This window comes from Dama dama, chromosome 25 (assembly GCF_033118175.1).
Source record: "Dama dama isolate Ldn47 chromosome 25, ASM3311817v1, whole genome shotgun sequence".
Classification (NCBI taxonomy): Eukaryota; Metazoa; Chordata; class Mammalia; order Artiodactyla; family Cervidae; genus Dama; species Dama dama.
The window spans coordinates 36,479,405-36,504,245 of NC_083705.1; the positions used below are offsets into that span (position 1 = coordinate 36,479,405).

The 24,841-nt window shown below is 37.5% G+C and overlaps 1 pseudogene; it reads right to left on the reverse strand.

Moving 5' to 3' along the window:
* Positions 1-921: 921 nt before the first annotated feature.
* On the reverse strand, positions 922-24,544 carry LOC133046610 (transcriptional adapter 2-alpha-like; annotated as a pseudogene).
* Positions 24,545-24,841: the final 297 nt, after the last annotated feature.

Genomic DNA, 24,841 nt, shown 5'->3' on the forward strand with positions numbered 1-24,841 from the left:
TAGCAAGCGAAGACTCATCCTTGCAGACACTTCCCTGGACCCGACGGACCCAACAATGAGAGTCACACGGTGGCCCTAATTTGTCTTGGGGGCTGGCAAAGAGCGAGAAGTGGGACTCTTGTCCCAGCAGAGACCAAGGGCAGTAACAACCGAGGCCCTGCTCACGGAGGGACCTGCACTGCACCTACCGGAGTCTGCCGTTTTCCGGAAGTGCAGGACACCAGGCCGAAGCAGTAGGATACAGGTACAGGCTCCTAGGAGACCAGGTCTATGTCTGGCAAGGTCAAAGGCTGCAGCAAGCCGAGCTCACAGTTCCTTTATCTTCGAGGGCAGTACGTTCCTCCAGGCAGCTGTGAGGCATCTAGAATTTGCCTCGGGAGACTGTTCCTCAAGCCTTTCTGCTAAACAACAGTCTCAAGACATGGCCCCTTCTCTCTAACCCAGCCTTCTGCCAGCACCCTGCTATGGGGAGTTGGCCCCTTCCGCTAAGCCGCTTCATTAGGAAAAGTTCTTTTTTTAACATCTTTAATGACTGAGGGTGGAGCTGAGGCCTGTGGGCGGGTGGAGTGTGGGGCTTCCCAGGAAGGCAGACGGGAACCCACAGAAGCAGCCAGCGAGGTGTGCTGTGTGGCTTTGGTGTGTTGGAGAAGTAAGTGCAGGTCCCGTGGAAGGGCAGGGTGAGGATGAGCCCAGAGGCTGACGCTCCGAGGCTCCGAGAAAGGCAAAATCAACCCCGGGGGCGGGTGGCGGGGGCTGCTGTCAACCATTCTTCCCAGAGAAAGGGGGATTGCTTGGGATCTCGCGAGACTGCCGGGTGTTCCGAGGAGTCCTGGGTGCTTCAGGTGCCTGAGGTTTCTTGTCTCACACGCTTTCTTAGGAAGTGTGGCTCATACCACCTGCCAAGTAAACCCAAATTCTCCTTTATGCCTTGCCCCCAAAGTGCTGGGGCTCTTTTGGAGCAGGGGAGTCAGGGGGCAGGTTCTGGTGCAAAAGAGTTGGGGAAACACCTGAGGCCAGAAAAGTAAACTGTACCTGCAAGGGCTGTGAATCTATAGCTCAGAGCTGCGACTTGGAATTCTAGTGTGGAGCTCTGGGGCCCCAGCTCCAAGTATGCTCTCCAAAACCACAGAAACAATAACCACAGTGCCATTATCCTTAGGGTGCTTGATCCCCTCCACAGCTTCAAGGTATCTACATTTTGTCTCAGGAGACCATATCCAGGTGAATTTGAAGAAAGAATACTTAAACTGTTTCTAATGATAATTATATCACTTCTACCAAAATAGCAGGTTAGAGAGAGAGATGGGTTGTGAGCTAGTTATATATTTTGGAAAGTCTTCCCTATTTATGATCCTATACAACACCTAATATTTTAAATATTATTTTTAAGCAATCATTGTTTGTAGGCTATTTTTTATTTTTCTTAAATTCAATATTTTTGTCTAGATATTTGTGGTAAAAATGAAATAAAATTTCATCTTTAATAATGTTAATGAAGGACAAATACTCCATTTTGTGATTTATATTTCTTGTGATTAGTATAGAATAATCTAGTACATAGGAAAGTAAAGCATACATTCAAAATCAAATAGCTTTCTGGGAAGCACAAGTCAATATTTTATTTCTAGAATGAGTCTGATATGTGGAGAGTGTAATAGATGTATTTTCTGAATAAATTTCATTTAGTTTTGAGAGAGAACCAGATTTTACTCACCAAACTGGGGTCATCCATGCACCCATTGGTCAGAAGAGAATTAAACTCCTTGGTTTACAATCTTAAAAGGTTGTACTCCATAGGGAAAAGTTTTTTCCTTAAATCAAAACTGTGATACTTTTACCAGAAGAAAGAATAGATCCTGGAAAAACAAAATGATTTCCATTTAGGATAGGTGGTCATTAGTGTCCAAATAGCATTGGTGTCTTATTCCAAAATTGGGTTTTCTATTCACTGATACTTCATTGGCTCCCATTCATTCTTCATTTAGAAGTTGCTAGAAACTTCTTCAAGTTAAAATCTTTCATTTTAGAAGACAGTAATCAAGGTCAGTTTTTAAAATGCAATGTAGTGTATTGCATTTGTGCTGTACATTTTTCTTCTGTTGAAAAATAAACAGGCACATTAAATTTTTCAAGAATTTTAGCAAGCATCAATTTGAATTGAGCAGCGCCAACCCAAAAGCTTTCCAGGTGGTGTTAGAGGTAAAGAACGTCTCTGCCAATGCAGGAGATATGAGAGACACAGGTTCAATCCCTGGGTTGGGAAGATCCTCTGGAGAAGGGACTGGAACCTACTCCAGTATTCTTGCATGAAGAATCCCAAAGACAGAGAAGCCTGGTGGGCCACCGTTCATGGGGTCACAAAGAGTCAAACACAACTCAAGTGTCTTAGCATGCGTGCAAACAGAAAGTGGTTAGAAGTTTTTGCTGACAGGACTCAGAGGAAAGGCTTTTGAAAAGCCCCTATGTGGTAGCAAAGCAAGAAAATTGTTTGATTGACTGTAACTCTAGCTGTTGCCTTAATCGGGAAAGCCTAGTTTCCTGTTTGTGATTGCTTGTTCATAAATTTCACCTCCTCAAATACAAATATGTTTACTTGAATTGACTCTAGGTTAGAGTTTGGTTTCCTTACATAGGCATTAGAACCACCTTAGTCTAATGGTCTCATTTAATTAATATCTTAATATCATTAACCAACTGAAGAAATGATAAATTGGAGAGTAGGCAAAATAATTATATCCAGGAATACATTAGAACTATGGGATGCATTGGAAAAAGTGAGAGATATTAGGTTACTATTAGTTCACTTTGCTTGTATGCTGCCTGAACTTTCATACACCTAAAAAAGTCTCATTTAAATCTCTGAGTGAACTCATTTTCATCTATGTTTTTTAGACTATCTATATGATGATGCATCCTACAGCTGTATCTGGGGCAGACCTCTCCTTTTGAGCAGAGTCTGTTTGCCCTGTTGCTAACTTGACAACCCTGCCTAGACAGCTTTCTTCCCCAACTTTCTCTTTTTGCAATGCTCTAAATCTTAGTTAATGGCTAAGCTACAAACCTTGGAGTCATCATGAGTCTTCCCTCACCAAAGATATTCAGTTGTTTAAAAATTAATTGGCTCTCCCTCTAATTGTTTGTTCTTTGATCCTGTTTTAATCCATTGTGCTAACACTGGCCGTTAATTAAATATAGCATGTTGCCTGCTAATTGAATAATTGGCAGAATTGGAGAAGATTCACACAAAAAATAATTTTAGCTATGTAATAAATGCTGCTATGGTGGTATAGTAGGTAAATTGGCTCACCTACTTCTAGATGGTGTGCAGTAATGGAAAAGAACACTACAGAAAGAGAGGCCTGGATTTGAATTCTGATTAGCTGTATGATTTTGGGTAGATTATATGATTTCTTTTAACCTCTTTTCCCTCATCTATTAAAATGTAGATTAAAATATTTATCTTATGGAACTCATGAAAGCATTATATGAGCTTATATATATGTACATCATACGTATATATAGTACTGTTGTTGTTCAGTCTCTAAGTCATGTCTGACTGTTTGTAACCCCAAGGACTGCAGCGAGCCAGGCTCCTCTGTCCATGGAATTTTCCAGGCAGGAATTCTGGAGTGGATTGCCATTTCCTTCTCCAATATGTTGTATATATGTATATCACATGAGATTTTGGATATGGCAACCCACTTCAGTATTCTTGCCTGGAGAATTCCATAGATAGAGGAGCCTGGCAGGCTACAGTCCCTGGGAATGCAGAGTCAGGCACAACTGAGCGACCATCACTCATTCACTCACATATATGCTACACATTTGACGTGCCTGTATTAAGCAAACACTGTTTGCCAGGCACTGTTAAGGTTTTCAAAGTGCCAGTACTTAAGGAATTTATAATCTAGGGGAAAATATGGAAAAATAAAATCTAACCTTTTGGGTTGGCTTGTTGTGTGATCTGTGCTTTTTAAAATACCCTATGGATAGTAATCCATTTAATTTATAGGATAATCCTTTGAGGTAGGTGCTGTTACTTTACTAACATTACAGATAAATACATTGATTTTCAGATATGATAACTAATTTGCTCAAGGTCATACACCTAGTAAGTAGTGGAGCCTGGATTTGAACTCTGGGACTGGTAGATCTGGGGCTTTGGATATGCTTTCCAAAGGAGGTGAACCTTATGTTTAGTTATGACCACTAGCAGGGCTCTTGTGCTTCTTCCCTTTATTCTACAGCCTCTTAAACTAGTTTCCGATCTCTCCACACTTAACATTGCATTGCTGACATATAAAATGGGAAGTGTTAGTCACTCAGTTATGTCCAACTCTTTGTGACCCCATGGACTATAGCCCACCTGGGATTCTCCAGGCAAGAGTACTGGAGTGGATAGCCATTCTCTTTACCAGGGGATCTTCCTGACCTAGGGATAAAACCCAGGTCTCCTGCATTGCAGGGTGATTCTTCACCATCGGAGGCACCACTTTAGGAAGCCCTAAAATGAGAAAGTCATTGTAAAACCACAGTATTAATCTCTCTTTCTCCTCCAAGATTGTTTCACAAGTGTAGGTCTCCAGATGACTACTACATGGCACGCTGACCTGCACTGAAGAGTGACGGGAGGTGTGTGTGTGTGTGTGTGTATGTGTGTGTGTGTGTGTCTATATGCACATGCGCACACATGCACACACTTAACAGTAGAGAAGATTGTTTATAATAAATAATACAATGAGAAAAGTATTTTCTCTTACATTCATTATTCATTGCAGGAATTTGGGAGTAAAAGAAATAAAGAGAAGACAGTAATAATGTCAAATTAATATTGTGTTTTGAAAGGGCAACAGTTGATTGGTGGGAGCTAGAAGAAGTTTACCAGAGAGGTACTATCAGTTCTACAAAACATTAAATAAAATCCCAGGGGAAGTTGAGTATTACAAGAGGGATTCTTTGTCTTGCGAGTTAATACCCCCTGCCCCCAACTCCTTTGAGGCAGAAGCCTTAGAGGTAAAGTTCAGTGAAAGCAATTGTAGGTAAGAATAAAGTGTAATCAATTTATGGGAGTTTATATCTGATAGAAGCTATTTTCTTGATGAAGCTGAATTTAAATTAATTTTCTAAGAGTAAAAGGAAGTGCTGGGAATTTTAAAACTTATCTTATAATTTAGTGAGTTACACATTCAAGTAAACTATTGGACTTTTCACAGAAACAGACAATTTTATAACTTTACAGAATATATTTTGTGAACAAAACCTGATCTGTGGTATTGGATTAGATTTCTGAAATGATATTACCTGGATAAATCTATTCATTGAACATGGTGGTCAGTACTGTTTTCCTTCGGTGTGTGCATGCAGAGAATCATCCTCATTCTCTCCTTACAGAATGCTTCAACCAAGTGCCAGAAATTGAACTGAGAGTGGGAGGAAGGATACTTTACTTTGTTTGGCTTCTTCTAGATGATGAGTGAAATTTCAGTCATATCCATCTTACTTTTAATAGGTTGCCATCTTTAAAGAAACTTGTCATCTTCTGAAATGGACAGAAATTGCTTCGAACTGTTAGGTAGTTAGAATAGGAAAAAGGAGTCCAGAATGGTGGTGGCTAAAAGACAAGGAAGGGAATAGCCCGTGAAAATAGAACAAAGGAAGCTCCGAGGAGTGAAGACTCCAGGTAGAACAAACAGCGCTCCTGGGTAGCCCAGTTTACATAGGGCAGGCCCAGGGGAGGAGAAAAACATATAAAAAGAGGAGCCAAAGGGCCGGGTCTCTCTCTCTCTTCTCTTCGCGTCCTTTGGGTTGGCATGCCCTCACGCCTTGGGGATGTATTTTCCTTTGTTTTCTAAATAAAATGGAGCTGTAACACTGATCTGTTTGAGAGCTGTAACACTGATCTGTCTGATAACTGTGACACCGTCTGTCCAAGGGCTTTAACGTCCGTCGCTCCAAATTTTTGTTGTGACGAGACAGAACCAAGGAAATAATACACTCCCCTGACAGAAAAACTGCTTCCTCTTTTTCCCTAAGGGGAAGGTAACCAGACACTGTACCTGTCTTTTATAGCTGGTACAGCATGTAGTTAGCAGTTTATATTTGATTCACCTGCACACTGCTCAGAAGACCTTAGTATTTTTTTTTTTAATGTACCATTAGGTTAGCAAGATGACTTATATAAGATCTTAAGAAAGAGCTTGAATGCCATTTGGATTTCCGTCTGAGCTTTTTAAAATGCTGATGCACTGGCAAGCGCTTACAAGAACACTTGATATTGTTCTTTGACACCACCTTAGACTAAAATACACCTTGCTTTGTGTTTTGCATACTCCATGGGAAACCACAAAATGTAAGGAGCTGCCAGAAGCAAAGATCAGCAAGGCTTATAAAAGGACAAACAACCCAAGGTACCAAATGTTTCTTCTCTGGTTGGAAGTTTTGCTCAGAGCAAATAAATGATGAAGATGGGAGCAAAGGCTGCACCAAAACATTGCAGACTTTTAAAATAAAAAGGAAATGTGAACTTTGTGAGAATATATCCTCACCTCTTTGTTGCCTTCCTCAAATATCCTTTACTTGACAATGCCCTGTTATCATGCAGTACTTAAGCAAATGATATTGGGACTCAGGCAATTCTGAAGAAAATACTCTTTCTTAAGGTAGTTGGAAAACTGTATGAAAGAAAATGTTTTGAAAGATTTGTGCATAGAATGAAAACATTTTGGCTGTTAAAATTTCTGTCAGATATTTGTAGCAGTTTACTTTGTTCAAAGGAGTAGTTGCTCTGTGTATATATTCATATACATTTTTAATGTATTTTTTAAAGTCTTTGAAGACAAATAAATTTAATCTTATCCCAAAAGCATTTTTTATCATATAGGCTGGATATATTAGAGTACTGTGGTGACATCTGAAATGATTGTTTTAATTAGAGAAAAAGAATATACTTTAAGAGTGAAGTAGTCTTTAAAAAATTTCGTGTATCATGTGGAAATAATAGACGAGATATTTTTAGGTCATGCTCTTAATTAGCAGAAACAGTTTCTTGTACATTTTGCTAAATTTTCAGGCAGTAGGCCTCTCCTCTGGCCCCTGGAGATTAATCATGATTTGTAGAATTAAGGTAATCCCTAAATTCCCCAGTGGCTCAGTAGTAAAGAACCCACCTGCCAGTGCAGGAGATGCAGGTTTGATCCCAGGGTCAGGAAGATCCCCTGAGGAAGGAAATGGCAACACCCTCCATAGTTTTGCCTGGAGAATCCCAAGGACAGAGGAGCCTGGTGAACTACAGTCCATGGAGTCACCAGAGAGTCAGGTACAACTTAGTGACTAAATAGCAACAACAACTGAATTCTTCACTAGTGACTGAATACACAATCAGGGTACAGTGGTGGGTGAATGATTCAATTTTGGCCAATAAAATGTAAAGAGAAGTCTGCTGGAGTGAGTGGTCTCTGGAAAGCCTTTGATTTCTTGATAAAGGCAGATATGATTTTCTTCTTAACCACATCTTCCAGCCTTAAGCAAGAACTTAATGCCTGGAGCAAGTGTGGCCATATTTTAGTCAAGAGGCAACCTTAGCAAGAGGATGAGAAGTCAATAGGCTAAGGATAATGACCTCCAAATAGAAAGTACCTGTGTATTGACAGCATTTTCAAGCAGCTAATCATTTTTATGCTTATATGGAGACTTTTTAGATATGAAAAATAAAGCATTTTTGGTTAAGGCAATATTAGTTTAGCTCCCTATTATTTTAGGCTGAGAATTATCCTGAATACAAGTAGTTTCTGTTGATCTATATTTTAGTTTCATTTAATTCTAAAAATTAACATGCAGTAAAATTGCCTTTTGGGAGGTACAGCTCTGTGAATTTTATAAATTTGTGTAAACACAACAACAGTAAGGTAGTGTTTACACAAATTACATGAAGAGCTCTGTGACTCCCAAAATCTCACTCTTGCTACCCCTTTGTAGTAATACCCTGCCCCTACTTCTAAACTTTGGTACCCAATAATTTGTTCTCTGTCACTACAGATATCTTTTTGAGAATATCATAAAAATTGAATTGTACAGTACACAGCATTTTGAGACTGGCTTAATTCACTCACCATAATGTTTTTGAGATTTACTTAAACTACTGTATGTATTGAGTTTGTTCATTTTTACTGTTGAGTTCATTGCATAAAAGTACCACAGTTTGTTTAATCATTAACCTACTAAAGGACATTGGGTTGTTCTCAGTTTTGGAGGGTTATAAGTAGAGCTGTTGAAAACATCTGTGAAAAAAGTTTTTATGTAAACATATGTTTTCATTATGCTAGGGCAAATACTTGGGTGTGGAAGTTCTGAGTCATATGGTAAATATATCCATACTTCACTTTGCAAGAAACTGTCAAGCTGTTTTCAAGAATGGCTGTTTCATTTTGCATTTTCATAATGAATGAGAGTTTCAGTTGTTCCACATCCAAACTAGCGCTTTACACTGTCAGAAATTTATAATTGAAAGTAATTTTAATATGTAGTAACAGACATAAACCTCTTTATTTATTTATGCTATCTTTAATTTTTCATCAGGTTTTCACTTTTGAGCATTCAGATGTTTTATTATATTCATACTTAATAATTTAATTTTTTGGAGATATTGTACATACTATTATTTTTTAATTTTGGTTTATAATTGCTCCAATTTCCAATTGGTGATATATAGAAATATATTGTGTATTTTCCTTGTATTATGTAATTTTGCTTTACTCACAAATTAGTTCTAGGAGTTTCAAAAATAGACTTATTATTATTTTTTACATAAACAATCATGTTATTAATGAATAGGAAAAATCTTATTTCTTCCTTTTCAATCCATATACCTTTAATTTCTATTTGGTGGCTTACTTCACTGATTAGGACTTCTAGTAAGATGTTGAATAAGAGTGGTGAAAACCAACATCCTTATCTTGTTCACAGTGTTAGAGGCAAATCTTTCAGTTTTTCATCTTTAAATAAGATATTCACTGAAGGTTTCTAAATAATTTTTAAAGTAAGATAGAAGAAATTCCTTTATATTCTGAGTTAGCTGAGAGTTTTTATTAGGAATAAATTTTGAATTTTGTCAAATGTTTTTTCTACATGAAATTATAATTTTTTTTTTACTATTAATGTGAGAGATTATACAGATTGATTTTCAAATACTAACCAGCCTTTGCATACCTCATAGCTCACTTGGTAAAGAATCTGCCTGCAATGCAGGAGACCTGGGTTCAAGTACTGGGTTGGGAAGATCTGCTGGAGAAGGGATAGGCTACCCACTCCAGTATTCTTGGACTTTCCTTGTCACTCAGCTGGTAAAGAATCTGCCAGCAATGCGGGAGACCTGGGTTCAATCCCTGGGCTGGGAAGATCCCCTGGAGAAGGGAAAGGCTACCCACTCCAGTATTCTGGCCTGGAGAATTCCATGGACTGTATAGTCCATGGGATCGCAAAGAGTTGGACAGGAGTAAGTGACTTTAACTTCACTTTGCATTCTAACTATAATTCTCCACTTAGTTGTGATTTATTGTGCTTTTAATATATTGCTAGGTTTAATTTATGACTATTTTGCTGAAGATTTTTTTGCTTCCTTAAATATTGGTAGGTAGTTGTTTTTTCTTATCCTGTCTACTCAGCTGTGGTGTCAGACTAATGCTGGAGTTCAGAAAATGAGTTAGAAAGTGTTCTCTACTCTTCTATTTTCAGGAAGATGTTTTATAGGATTGATGTTAATTTTTCCTTATATGTTTGGCAGAAGTCATCAGCAAAACAATGCAGACCTGTAGATTTCTTTAAAAGAAGATTTTAAACTATTGATTCAGTTTCTTTAGTAGTTACAAAACTATTCAGATTATTTATTTAATTTTAGATTAGTTTTGGTAGTTTACAGTTTTCAAGAAATTGGTCCATTTTATCTAAGTTGTTGAATTTATGTGTGTAGAGTTGTTTATAGTGTTCCATAACAGCCATTTTAATGTCTACATGCTCTGTAGTGATATTCTTTCTCTAATTCTCCACATTGGGAATTTATGTCTTCTGTATTTTTTTCTTTGTGTGTCTTGCTAGGATTTTATCAATTTTATTAATCAGTCTTTAGGTTCATTGATTTCCTTTATTATTTTTGTTTTCTATTTCACTAATTCCTATTTCTACTTTCTGTTGTTTTTATTTTTTTTAAGATGGTAGTTCTCAGTTTTTTCAAATATGAAGCATTTTTTAACCAATCTATTTTAAAATTTTTAAATTCTTGACATTACAGAACTATACTGACATTTATTAACATTCCACTCTTACATTTCTTATCAACAAACAGAAATAAAATTCATAAGCCAAAAGCCTCAAACAAAGCTGTTTAAAACAGGAAAAAGCTTATAAAACTAATATGGATCCTAGCATTAACAGCTGAGCAGAGAATGTGATTTTTAAATTCTTAGCAGGTGATGAAGTTGTGTAGAAACTGAACACTTACAACTTATTTAAAACCTAGAATCAGAAATCACACAATTGGATTATGGGGAAACAGCAGAAAATACTTATGAGTGAGCCTATACCATTCCAGCTATACCCCATGCCCTTGGAGAGGAAAGCCTGACATTAGTTAAACATCAGTCCAGACTAATACTGTCAGAAGAACCAGTGATAGTAACCTGTCTACCAGAAGAACTTTCCACTGGATTGGCATTCAAGTATTTTTAAAAATGCTTTCTCTCTGTTAAAGAAAATGCATAATTTCTGTTGATCTCTTTTGAAGTTTTATCTGCTCTGTCCTTTCAGCTCTGATTATTGAGCCCATCAAATGATATTTTAGAATTTTGGTTATTGTTTCAGTTAGAAAATTTCAATTTTATTTTCTGTGTAACTTCTGTTTCTTAGTAGTATGCTTCTAGCTTTCCATTCATTTCAAGAGTTTCTGTCTCTATTTTTTGTAAGATTTAAAAAGAAAAAAACAGCTTCATGAAAGTCTTTGTCAGACAAGTGCTGGTATCTCTGTCAACTTAGTGTTGGTATATGTTTATTGATTTTTCCATGCAAATTTAGATTTCCTGATTCTTCATATCCAAGTAATTTTGGATTGTATCATGGACATTTTGCTTTATGAGACACTGAGTCTCTTAAAATTTTATTAGAAATATTTACATTTTTGTTTTAGCAGGAAAAACACTCAATGCCACTCAAACGAAAAGTTCTAGTTTGGCCTTCTTTTAATTGTGTTTACCACATCAGTTCTATTTCAAAGCCTTTACAGTGCTCTTTGTATCTGCCACATGTGTGTGCTACCCAGTAGTCAGTCTGAGATCTAGACAGTGATCTATATCTTACTTGTTTACAAAAAGTCTATTATATATTGTTTAGGGTCAAAAGTATATATGCACAGCTCAGTGGTGAGTTCAGTAGTTCATAAATTCATTTATAAGCATTATTTACCAATACTCTCCCTCTTTATAATCTCATTAATACTTTCTAGTTCCCCAGGAATCCTCTGGCTTGAAATATGGGATTTTATTTGCACTGTTCTTCCACTCATTTCCTTTGAATGTGATCATGTCGGGAGCCAAACAGTGGAATCACAGAGAGACATAAAAGCAGTCAATATACTCCCCACATCTTGGCTTCATGGTTCCATTTATCAGAGGGAATATTTATCCTCCCCCATAGTGTTAAGCCTTCATGAGTCATCATGGGCTTGGGCAAGAGACAACAGTGAGAAGAAAGAGAAAGCTGTCCACTTCTCTCTCTGAGCATTATGAGGCTGCTTTCCTAATCCTCCTACCTAACTTGATAGGAGCCTCATAACTTGATGTCTTCTCCTCCATAGCTTCTTGTGCGTGCTGATGTCCACTTACAGATCTGAGATTTTGTTGAAACCAGATAAGAAAAGACTGATGTTCTCAGATAGCTGCTCCCTCTATTATGTTTAGGATTTATAGATGCATTCAGTAAGAGAGACAAGATGAAGGATGCTTGCTGAAACAAGAAAATAATCTCATTATTTTTCATTTTATTTTTAAAAATGTTCTGTGGTTAGTACTGTTTCTGAGTCTAGTCATTCAAAACTAACAATTAAACCTGTCATCTGATAGGCAATCACCCTGCAGATGCTTATCACATCAGACCAACCAGGAATCACAAATTTATATTCAGAGAGAAGACAAGGTCGGTGGTAAGTCTGATTTATAGAAATTAATCATTGTGCTCTTCCCATTCCTACATCTTTAATGGTATCATCATGTGTATCATTATGTTTTAATATTAATAACAGCTATGATGACTGGTGTTTACTATGTAAGTGCTTCTCTTGTTTTATATAATTTGATCTTTACTATTAACAGCATACAATAGATGCTATTTTTGATATGGAAAGTGCAAACTCATACTATTCCATGAGTACAATCAAGCTATGTATTGCTAAAACTGAAGTACATATTCAGCTAAATTTATGGTTCTGGCTTATTAAGTCTACTCAGTTAATAAGGAGTTTTCATATTACTAAAACAAAAACTAGAGGGCATCCTTATAGAAAATGTTATAAAAATTGTTGTTATACTCTACATGTAAAATATGTCAGTCAATTCTTGCCATATAACAAGCTATTGCTATCTTTTCATACCTTTTCCAACTTATTTCTTTAAAGTCATTATATTAAATTATATTTGTTACAGTTTCAGGCATTATGTCCTGTGGTATCCATCACATCAATAAAAAAAGCAATAAAGATAATAAATGCTTTAGTGTATTATAATACAATTTGACACCCCATATAATAATGATGTTGAAGATTCTATTCTGCCAAATGGCTGCATGGTCACGGAAGTTTGTTCAGCCAGTGATCTGTTCAGCATAGTGTAAATGGAAGATATTACCTTTGTCAAAATCTACATTCTTCAAGAAACCATTCATGAGAAGAAAGGAAAAGTTGCCTTTTCATATATGCAATATCTTTGTCTTTCTGTCTTCACACACACACACACACACACACACACACACACATGCATGCACACACATAAAATATTACTGTGATTTACAGTGCAAATATGTAGTCAATGCACTTAGATTGAATTTCAATCTAGCCATTACTAGCTGACCTTGGGTAAGATATTTATCTTGATGAACATTAGTACTCTCATCTACAAAATGGTGATAATGATATTACCTTTTCTCATAGTTTTGAGCACTGAATAATATACTGCGTAAAAAACATCTGGCTATGTGCCTAGATACTGTGTAATCTTTCTAAATTTCATTATTTATTCATATATGTTTTATTCTGAATTTTTTATGTTGCATTAATATTTTTACTACCTTTGGAGCACTGAATTATTTCCATGAAGGCACATAATTATACATATATCTATGAAGCATGATAGTTTGATTGAATAAAATGAAAAAAGGTTTTGTGATTTCTTAGGGGTTTGTCTAAGTCTGGAGTCAAAAAAATCAAATGACCTCAGAAAGTGCCAGGGAGATTGTGCACATGTATAAGAAGGCTAGTGTAGAATAAGGGAAAGTGGTATCAACTACAGCAAACTGGTGGATACATGATCCTTGTATCAGTTTTACAGATACATCTGTCTGCTGTCATTCCACCTGTAAGCCCTGAGTTTGCAGCTCTTGACATTGAGAGGTGTGGGAAATCCCTGATTTATACAATTAATGCTATCAGTGTGATATTTGAAAAAAAAAAGTGAAAGAAGGGAACAATAGAAATTGTATATTCAGAGTTTGCACATTTTAAGTTAAAATTCATAAACTTCTCATTGTCAGTCCTTTGATGTAAGTCAGTTGTCTCTCATTTGAGTATGTAAAATAATGGCTGTCATCTTTCTGAAATAAATCACACTATATTCTACAGTTCTGATTTAGTTTCATGAAAATAAAATGGGAAATTGAAGTCAGTTTTGAAGTAATATGAAGACAGAGTCTTTTTGGATTTTATGATTTTTCTTCCCAATGTTAATCATACCTAATTTCGTGGCATCTTTATTTTTTATTATTGCACTTGTCAAAAATTTCTAAAACTTTCAAAAGAATTTTGACAGAAGTAGCAACATTATCTATTTGGAAGAAAATATTTAACTAAATTTTATCATTTCAATGATAATTCAAGGGAAATAAAAGTTTGGAATAATACAACTGCCTCTATTTATATTATTTATGTTTTATCTCTCTTTATATGATTCTTTTACATGTATTCTCTATATGTGTGCATGTACATGCCAAGTCTCTCCAGTTGTGTCCGACTGATTGTGACCCTATGGACTGGAGCCTGCCAGGCTCTCTATCCATGGGATTCTCCAGGCAAGAATACTGGAGTGAAAAAAAAAAAAGAATACTGGAGTGGACTGTCATGCCCTCCTCCAGGGTACCTTCACCACCCAGGGATCAAACCTGCGTCTCTTATGTCTCCTGTATTGGCAGGTGGGTTCTTTACCACTAGCGCCACTTGGGAAGCCCCTATTCTCTCCATGTATTCTCTCATATATATATATATATTTTTTTTACACACATACCTACTAATATTTACTAGGAGTGGTTTAGGAAACTAGAAATGATATTTATGATTATTAACATGATATTTATTTCCCTGTAATAATGAAACATGAAGTCAGCTTGAAACTCCACATTTTTTAACTTGAAACTTCAGAAGTTACAATAGTCTAAACTTTCTTTAAAATACCTTCCACTTAAATTTAGGAGGAAGTCATGCCAATTTTGGGCTTCCCTGGTGGCTCGATACTAAATCGACCTGGGTTCAATTCCTGGCTCAGGAAAATCCCCCGGGGCGTGGCAACCCACTCCAATATTCTTGCCTGGAGAATCCCCATGGACAGAGAAGCCTGGTGGGTTACAATTCACAGTGTTGCAAAGAGTCAGGCATGACTGAGCGACTAAGTACAACACAGCACATGCCAATTTTATTTCAAAACATTTAATTCAACAATCACTCTTTTTTAGGTTTATAAGACTTGTCAGTTAATAAACAGCATTATATTAAACACTATCTGTTAGACATTGTGCTAGTCTCTGAGCACACAACAATGGGGAAGGTAGAATTAGCTCCTGACCTTGTGGTACTTACAGGAAGAAAGCTGTTAAAGAAATAATTATAAGAGCTATATGTGATATGGAGAAGTACAGGATAATTTGGTAGTCTGAAATATGAAACTTAGAAGGGATGTCAAAGACTGTATCTATACCTAAAATCTCTACTAAGTGGTATTTTGGCCTATGATTGAACTCTTGTGATGGGAAATCCATAGTCAGTTACTTAGTCCATTCGTTCCTAAAAAAAAAATCAACAATTTGTAGCCTAGCAAACTTGGACTTCCTCACTCACTTGGACTTCCCCACCCATTTGAGTACAGTGCTGAGACAGATGACAGAATGCCTGAAAAAAAAAATCTGTGTGCCACCACATGCTGTAGTTCTTAAATTCCTTGACTCTTGTGAAAATAAATTTTTGATACTATAGCAGGTTCCTTTGCTATGTCAACATTTTAGAGATGGGGCTTTTTTCTGTGTGTCTGATCTCTAAATCATATATCTGAGAATCAAATTTCTTTTCTTAAATCATTTATTCCTTGTAGCACTTTGGCCATGTCATATTCTTTATATAAAAGGCCCTGATTCTCTTGCTTTCCTAATGCCACGGTGGTAGGACTGCAATGTCAGATTCAAATTTGTTATTTCTCCCTTGATTGTCTCAGTCAGAGATGAATAAAGTGTGTGGTGCTCATATGTAGTGACCTTGCAGAAGAATTTGTTCTGTAGCCCCAAACAACAGTCATTTGTTGTTTGGAGTGAGTCATTAATTTTATCTGACAGATTGAAGATGGTATGGGAATTAAGGTGCAGCCTACAGACCACCTGTCTCAGATGACTTAACCAATGACATCATTTTGCTTTTACTGTCCAATCACATTTGTTCTAATCTCTGACCAGTGCATGCTAGCTCCAGAATATACTTTTCCAAATGACCTGAATCAAGACTAGTAACATTTATATCTGAGTTTTCCATCTGTCCTGCATGATAGAGATTGAACCTGATTAATATTTTACAGTCTGCATTCACAACTACTAGGGAGAAATAACCAAAAAGTCATAATTCATTGAATAGGACCTGTTTTGTGTGTGTTTTCAATTGTTTTTCTCTCTCTTAAAAATTTGCATCTTTATTTTTGGGAAGAGCCCCAATAAATAAGAAACTCACCTTCTCCATGTATCTTTCCAGTTTATTGCAATTATCTTGGCTGTATTGTATCTTAATTTTAAGCTGTTTCACCAGGTATTATGTTATATGTTTAATAGCCTCACCAAAATGATGATATTGATATGAATGAAGGGTAGTTCAGCAGCACTCAGAGCTGCTCCAACATACATTAATCTGGGAAAGATAAGATAGATCTGCTTTCATTTTATTCAGAAAATAAGCCATTACAGAAAAGTTTTAAGGTTATTTAGGCATATATACACTTCTCATAAATGGAAGGAATGTATTAACGAAAAGAGAGAGAGAGAGAGGGAGCATAAAGCCAATATTATTACTTATTTACCACTGATGTCTGGTAGTAAAGTGGTCATTATTTAATCTAGTAACCAATTTACATTTAGTGAGGGCTCACTATATTTAAGACAGTGAGAATAAGATACACTGCCTGCAGTATACCTTAAAGGTTCACACATTTAAGTTGAGAACACAAATATTTATTGGTTTAAGAAGAGTCTACAGGAAATGTGAAGAGACTGATGAAACTAACACCAGAGAATCAGGAGAGACCTCTCTGAGGGAACAATGACTGGACTGAGATCTGAAGGGTAAACGGAACTTTAGTGACTCATCTGAACATGCTTAGCACCTCTCAGATGGTAAAGAATCTGCAATGTGGGAGACCTGAGTTCAGTCCCTGGGTCAGAAAGATCCCCTGGAAAAGGAAATGTCAACCCACTTGGTATTTTTGTCTGGAGAATTCCATGGACAGAGGAGCCTGGCAGGCTACAGTCCCTGAGGTAGCAGTCAGACATGACTGAGAAACAAACACTTTCATTTTTACTTATCATATGCATTCAGAGATAGTACCTTTCTCCATCAGAGATGGCACTCTTCCCTACCCCAGCAGAAAGTTCTGGTTCAGAGTCTGAATCCAGATTATAAAGTAAGAATATCCTGAGCTTACCTCTTCCCATGGGCATACCAGCATTGCCACTACTTACAGAACAGCCGTCTCTGAGAATGACCTGAAGATTAGCAGAAAAAATGTTCCACCACAATACATATAAAGAAAGGGCCACAACAAGATAGGTAGGAGGGTTGGAGATATGGTCTAGTCAGGACTCATATCTCCAGTATGTGAAACAGAAAAGTGGAAGGAAAGTCACAACTACAGAGGTCTTTCTTGAGGAGCAAGGAGTCTGACCCTCACTCACGCTCACCAGCCTGGGAGTCTGTACCAGGAATATGAGCCCCCAAAATGTTGTTTTGAAAACTAAGCAGGGCTTATGTTTAGAGAGCCAAGCAACTGTGGGAAAATGAGACTCCACTCTTAAAGGGCACATGCAGAAGTTCACTCAATCTGAGTCCCAGTGTAGAGGCAGCAATTTGAAAGGTGCCACTTGCTAAACTTGAAGAGAGATAGGAGGCAGCTGTAACACTCCCTGGGGACTGAGATTCTGGCAGCAGTGATTTTTGTGATCTTATTCTACTTTGCAGACAGCTGTACTAGAGGGGGTGCCATTTTGAAATATTCCTTCTAGTCTGTTACTTCCAGGGGCCTGCCCCACCAACCAGTTCCTGCAGTGGTTATGCAATACCAGGTCTCATAGCCAGTTGTGCTAGGGGCTTGCCTTGTCTACCAGGACCTCTGCAGTGGTTGTAAGCTGGGGATCTCTGCCCCCTAGCAGCAGTAACATACCACTGTACCTTATACCCAGTCACATTGAGGGCCTACCCTATTTGCAGTGTACCGACAGTCATACACTGCTGGGCATGGCGGCCAGCCGGGCCAGGAGCCAGCCCTGAATACCAGTGTGACTGTAGCAGTGAGTACCACCACGACAGAAAGGGCGTACAGCTCACACTGGGGATACCTCTTACACATCTGGCTCTGGTGGCCAGAGCGGGGTGTGCTTCTGGGTCCCAGAGGACATCTACTACATAAGACCACTTCTCCAGGGTTGAGAGATGTAATTTACCTACCAAATACAAAAAAGTAATCACAGAGAATTAGGCAAAATGAGGAGACAGAAGAATATGTTCCAAATGAAAGACCAAGACAAAATTTCAGAAAAAGGACTAAATAAAATGGAAATGTTTTGATCTACTCAATAAAAAGTTCAAGATAATGGTCATAAATATGGTCACAGAACTTGGGATAAAAATGGATGAACACCATGAGAATTTCAACAAAGAGATAAAAAAATGTATAAAGAATCAACCAGAACTGAAGAATACAACTGACATAAAAAGTACACTAGAGGGAATCAACAGTAGATTAGATGATATAGAAGAATGGACCAGAGATCTAGAAGACAAGAGTAGTGGAAATAATGCAAACTGAAAAGAAAAAAATATGAAAAAAATTAGTACAGTTTAAAGGACCTTGGGGATAACATCAAGTGCACGAATTCTCACATTATAGGGGTCTTGGAAGGAGAAGAGATAGAGAAAGGGGTAAAGAACTTTTTGAAGAAATAATAGCTGAAAACATCCTTAACCTGGCAAGGAAACAGACATCTAGGTCTAAAACACAGAGAGTCCCCAACAAGATGAATCTAGAGGTTCACACCAAGACATAATATAATTAAAATGAAAAAAAGCAAAGATAAAGAAACTAATAGTGGCAATGGAGACACAACTAGTTATGTAGAAGGGAGCTCCCAGAATACAATAAGCTGACTTTTCAGTAGAAACTTTGCAGGTTAGAAGGAAGTAGAGTGATATGATGGGGAAAAAATCGACAACCAAGAGTACTTGACTTGGCAAGATTATCATTTAGAGTTTTATATACAAGCAAAAGCTGAAGGAGTTCATCACCACTAAATTGGCCTTACAAGAAATGTTAAAAGGATTATTCTAAGTGGAGAAGAGACGGCTACAACTGGAAATAAGAAAATTATGAAAGAAAAAAATCTCATGTAGAGGCAAACATATAGTAACATTACAAAACTAGTAAGAAGGTTAAAAGAGAAAAGTAGTAAAAATCATCCAAATCTATAATAACCACTTACAGAATATGCAAAATAAAAACATGCAAAATAAAACATCAAAAATATAAAAACTTGGGGGGGGTATGAAAATATAAGTCTTTTAAAATGCATTTCAGCTTAAGAGACAGCCTAAAAGGGACAACAATATATATATATGGTTATAACCTATAACCATATAATATATATAATATATAACCTATAGCCTAAAATATATAACCTATATACCTATATATATAGGTTTTAGATTGTTTATATGTCATTATGTATACACTTCATGGTAATCACAAACCAAAAGTCTACAGTAGATACATAAGCATTAAAAGAAAAGGAATTCAGTTATGACATTAGAGATAGTCATCAAGTCACAAGGGAAGAGAGCAATAGAAGAAGAAGGAGAGAACTACAAAAAGAATAATAATAAAAAAAATTAACAGTACTACCCAAAGCAGTCTACAAATTCAGTGTAATCCCTATCAAATTACCAATGGAAATTTTCATAGAATTAGAACAAAATTTTTTTACAACTTACATAGAAATACAAAAGACCCCACATAGCCAAAGCAATCTTGAGAAAGAAAACGGAGCTGGAGGAATCAGGCTCCCTGACTTCAGACTATAATACAAAGCCACAGTAATCAAAACAGTATGGTACTGGCACATTACCAAAAAAATAAATCAGTGGAGCAGTGTAGAGAGCCCATAGATAAACCCACACACCTAATTTGTGACAAAGAATGCAAGAGTATACGACAGAGAAAGGACAGTCTCACCAATAAGTGGTGCTGGGAAAGCTGTATAGCTACATGTAAAAGAATGAAATTAGAACACTCCATAACACCATACACATACACATACACACACACACACACACACACACACACACACACGCACACAAACCTCAGAATGGACTAAAGACATAAAAGTAAGACCAGACACTAAAACTCTTAGAGGAAAACATGGGCAGAACACTCTCTGACATAAATTGCAGAAAGATTTTTTTTGTAACCCATGTCCTGGAGTAATGAATATAAGAAAAAACAAAAGGGACCTAATTAAACCTGAAAGTTTTTTTCACAGCAAAAGAAACCATAAACAAAACAAAAAGACAGTCTTCAGAATGAGAGAAAATATTTGCAAATGAGGCAACTGATGAAAGATTAATTTCTAAAATATACAAACAACACATGCAGCTCAATAATAAAAAGAACAACCTGGTGAAAAAATGGCAGAAGACCTAAATAGATATTTCTTCAAAGAAGACATACAGATGGAAAACAAACACATGAAAAGATTCTCAATATCACCAATTATTAGAGAGTTGCAAATCAAAACTACAGTGAGGTATCACCTCACATCAGTTAGAATGATTGTCATCAAAAAATCTACAAGCAATAAATGCTAGAAAGGATGTGGACAAAAGGGAACCCTCTTACACTATTGGTTAGAATACAAATTTGTGTGGCCACTATGGTAGACAGCATAGAGATTCTTCAAAAAATTAAAAATAGAACTACCATACCACTAACCAATTCCACTCTTTGCCATCTATACAAAGAAAACAAAACTCACTAATTTGAAGAAATATATGCAACCCTTTGTTCAGCACAGTGGTTTATAGTTGCCAAAACTTGGAGGCCACCTAAGTGTCCATTGATAGGTGAATGGATAAAGAAGATGTTGTTAATTTATGAAATGGAATATTAGTCATGAAAAAGAATGAAATCTTTCCATTTACAACAACATAGATGGATCGAGAATGTATTAAGCAAAGTGAGAAAAGTCAGAGAAAGACAAATCCTGTATAATTTCACTTGTATGTGGAACATAAAAACAAATTAACAAACAAAGCAGAAACAGACTCATAGATACAGGTAACAAACCAGTGGGTTGCCAAAGGAGAGGCAGGTGGAGGAATGGATAAATTGGCAAAGGAGATTAATAAGTATAAACTTTTGCACAGCAAAGCATTTACACTCAGTTGTGTCTGACTTTGTGACCCCATTGACGATACAGTCCATGGAATTCTCCAAGCCAGAATACTGGAGTGGCTAGCCTTTCCCTACTCCAGGGGATCTTCCCAACCCAGGAATCAAACCAGGGTCTCCTGCATTGCAGGTGGATTCTTTACCAACTGAGCTGTCAGGGAAGCCCAGTACAAACTTCTAGTCATATAATAAATTAGTCCTGTGGAGGTAATGTACAGCATAGGGAATATAGTCAATGATAATTTAAAACTTTGTATGGTGATAGATGGTTACTAGATTTATGGAGGTCATTTCATAATGTGTATGTGTTGAAAAACCATGTTGTACACCTGCAAAAAATATAGTCGATTATATGGTCAGTTGAAAAAAGAAGGAAAAGAAAGTTCTTGTTCAGATTTCTAATCATACTGCCTCACCTTATGCTGTCTGACTACTGTGGGACCTAAAACCTTACAGTTTTCTTTTGGCAAAATCGTGGCATTCACGTCTAAGTTCACTTGCTGTTGGTCTAAAGATGAGCATAGCATGGCCAAAGCTGGGAAAATCATTGTTTTTCCCTTGAATTTTTCTTAGTTTAACCTAAAGTATAATTTCTTTTTCTTCTCTGATCTCAAGACATGACCAGTAGTATCGTAGTACTAGTAGTTCCCCTAGTAATGAAAAATATCTTTAAAATATCAACTTCCCTGGTGGGAACCTACATTTTAGGAAACTTGGGTTCAATCCCTAGTTGGGGAAGATCCCCTGGCAACCCACTCCAGTATTCTTGCCTGGGAAATCCCCATAGACAGAGGAGCCTGGTGGGCTATAGTCCATGAGGTTGCAAGAATCAGACACGAATGAGTGAATAAAATACCAAAAGTCTTCACTAACTGAAGAGCAGATAGTCCTCCTTCTCTGGAGCACTAGAGACCTCAGTGTTATCCTAAGCATATGATCTTTACATGGAAACCTTTAGATTTTTTCTGGGTCATTCTTCTCCAGCTGAGTATGCTTTGGGAATATAAAGCTGGAAATAAGCATGGTTCTCTTAGAAAGCATTGATTTTATTCAAAGATTTATGAAAAAGGCTAGTAATTTAACTTGTAGGTAGCTGAAGCCATTTTTACTTCAAAAGTAGCATTGATATATTAAGGAGAAGAATACAAAATTTGCAAGCATTTTTAAAGGTTATACTGGGACTTTAAATATTTCAAATTTTAGATGGCACCTTTGTGTTGTGCCCACAGGCTCTCTGAGGGCTGTATTAAATTTTCTAGGCCATGAACTCAATGGAAAACTTAGCAGGATTATTTCAGGTGCTTCTTGATTAAAAAGTAATAATAATCTGGCTGTTTGCATCTTGCATTCTTCATCCTAGTTTTTTTTTTTTTTAAGTAGCAAAACATTTTAATCCATGCATTCTAAAAATAACAGAGACATTTTATATCTGGTGTAACCTACTCGAAAAGTCTTCTGCAGATGAGAGAGTCAGACTGAAGATTATAGAGCCAGACATTCAAGTTCAAGGTACAGTTTGGGACAAGACCATTAGGGGGGAGGTTTTCCTCCTTTCTGCTCATAAACATAAGTTGTTAGCTTAAAAAGAAAACCTCAGACAGAAGGAGAAAGCTTTCTCTCTATATAGCCTCTTTATCTTACATCTGTCTGTAATGTTTGAAGGCAAAACAGATAATCAGAAAACCAACCTCCCAAGCAGGTACGAGGATCTGAATTGGACTCCTGGGACTACAGACTGGTTTAGTTCTACTGTGATGTGAGGTACTATGGTTCTTGTTTTAGTTACAAGAGGTGTTAGGAATGAATGCCCACACACAATTAATAATAGCTTATCTAGCACATCACTCTGCAGCACAATACCAACAACAGGAGTATTTTAAAGCAGGGTGGAGAAGGAAGTAGACTCTAATACAACTGAAGGCTTCCTTTTTGCTTTCCTTCTTTTCTCAATGAGAAGTCAGTTCAAAAACGAGGCTCCAGAATGCCCTGTGGCCCTTTGGCCCACAACACTCCTAGGGAGCCTCACAGGCTTTGGTAATGTATCCCTCTCAGATGAGGAAACCACAGGTTTTCTGGGTTTTGTTCACGTCTATCTTGATGAATGCTCTTGCCTGTGCCAGTTTCAAGCCCCCTTGCTTGTTGCATTTGTTCAGTAGAGTAGATTTGTATTCTAAATAAGCTCCTGGGACCAACCTCACCATCTGACAGAGCTCCTTTTTTTTTTTTTCACTCCACTTCTCTGTGCCAGGGAGGCCACTGAGTTTCAAGGGCAGTACACTTCGTCTACCTGAATTCGAAGTCATTCCACCAGAATGACTCAAGCCAGAATCAATGTCAGCCTGCGGGCGGAGCCACTGCAGGCAGACGCTGCTGTCCTGGATGTACTGGAGGATCTCGGAGTGCATTCTGCGTTTGAGGGGTTCCTCTTCTTGAGGTGATTGTAGATTCTGGGGCTACAAAAATTGGTAATGCCTGCTGTCCTGTATTCCTGGAGCCTTTTGATTTCCCTTCGGAGTTCAAATTCCAATGCCTGGCTTTCAATGAACTTGTCAGGCTCCACCGGCCCCACTATCCTTGCAAATCGCCTCATTTTTTCATAAAGGTCTTGGACTTCCTTGGGGTATCATCGTTCCACTAACTGAAACTTCCCAAGGTTGATTAATCCATGGTCTCATAATTTTTTTTAATCTTTGTCTCTCCTTTAACCTGGCATGATAGATAGCTACTACAGCCATCTTCAGAGCGTGTAAAATGTCCCAGTCATCTTCGACAAGATCAATATCTCTTAAGTCCCACTTCGCATAATTGTCCAACTGCTCTATGAAATCTGCTTGAGCTGGCATGTATCCCACCACGTCCTGAGAAAGCAAGGAGTCAGAGGTAGGTCGGGGAGGGTCATCTGCATAGTGAGATGGAATGGCAGTGTCAGCAGTTTTTGCCTCCTCCACTTGCTTCAGGTTCAGCAGGGTAGATGCAAACAGAGGGTTATTGATGAAATGCTTCATAGAGTGCTTCTCACACTCCTCCTTGGTCTTGGTGCACATCTGATTGGTTACTCCTGCCGATCTCCAAAGCCACAGTCCATCACAGCTTGTAAAAGGGCCATTTCTTCTTGAGAAGTTCAGCTAGGGTCAAGAACAGGAAAATCTGAGGTCATTATTTCATAAGTATGATCACTTTCATGTTTCTTGTACTCAAATCCTCGAATGAAACACGGTACGCAGAGGAAAAAAGGAAACTGAACACTTGAGAGAAAGCTCCACGAGGCAGGAGGAGCAGCCTCCGCAAGGTGGCTTATCAGAGGGATCACTGCTAAAGGAACCCAAACTGTCCATTCCCCAGGTAGCAAAGACTGTTGCTTTGATTTCTTTAATCTGAGCTGCTTCAAGGAGATTTCAGAACCTCACTGCTTCCCTCTACTCCACCCATCCTAGTTTTAAGTAGATAAAGACCTCCCTGTTTCTTCTTTGACAATGTCAACATTTTCTTTCTTTTCTTCTAGTGGTATGACCAAAGGCTAGTGTGGGAGAATCCTAGAGTCTGATTAGTTACCATGGCTACATGCACAACTCAAGTACTTTTCCATTTCTAATTGGTAGCCCAGGAATTCACATTAGGAAAAATCCCAGCAG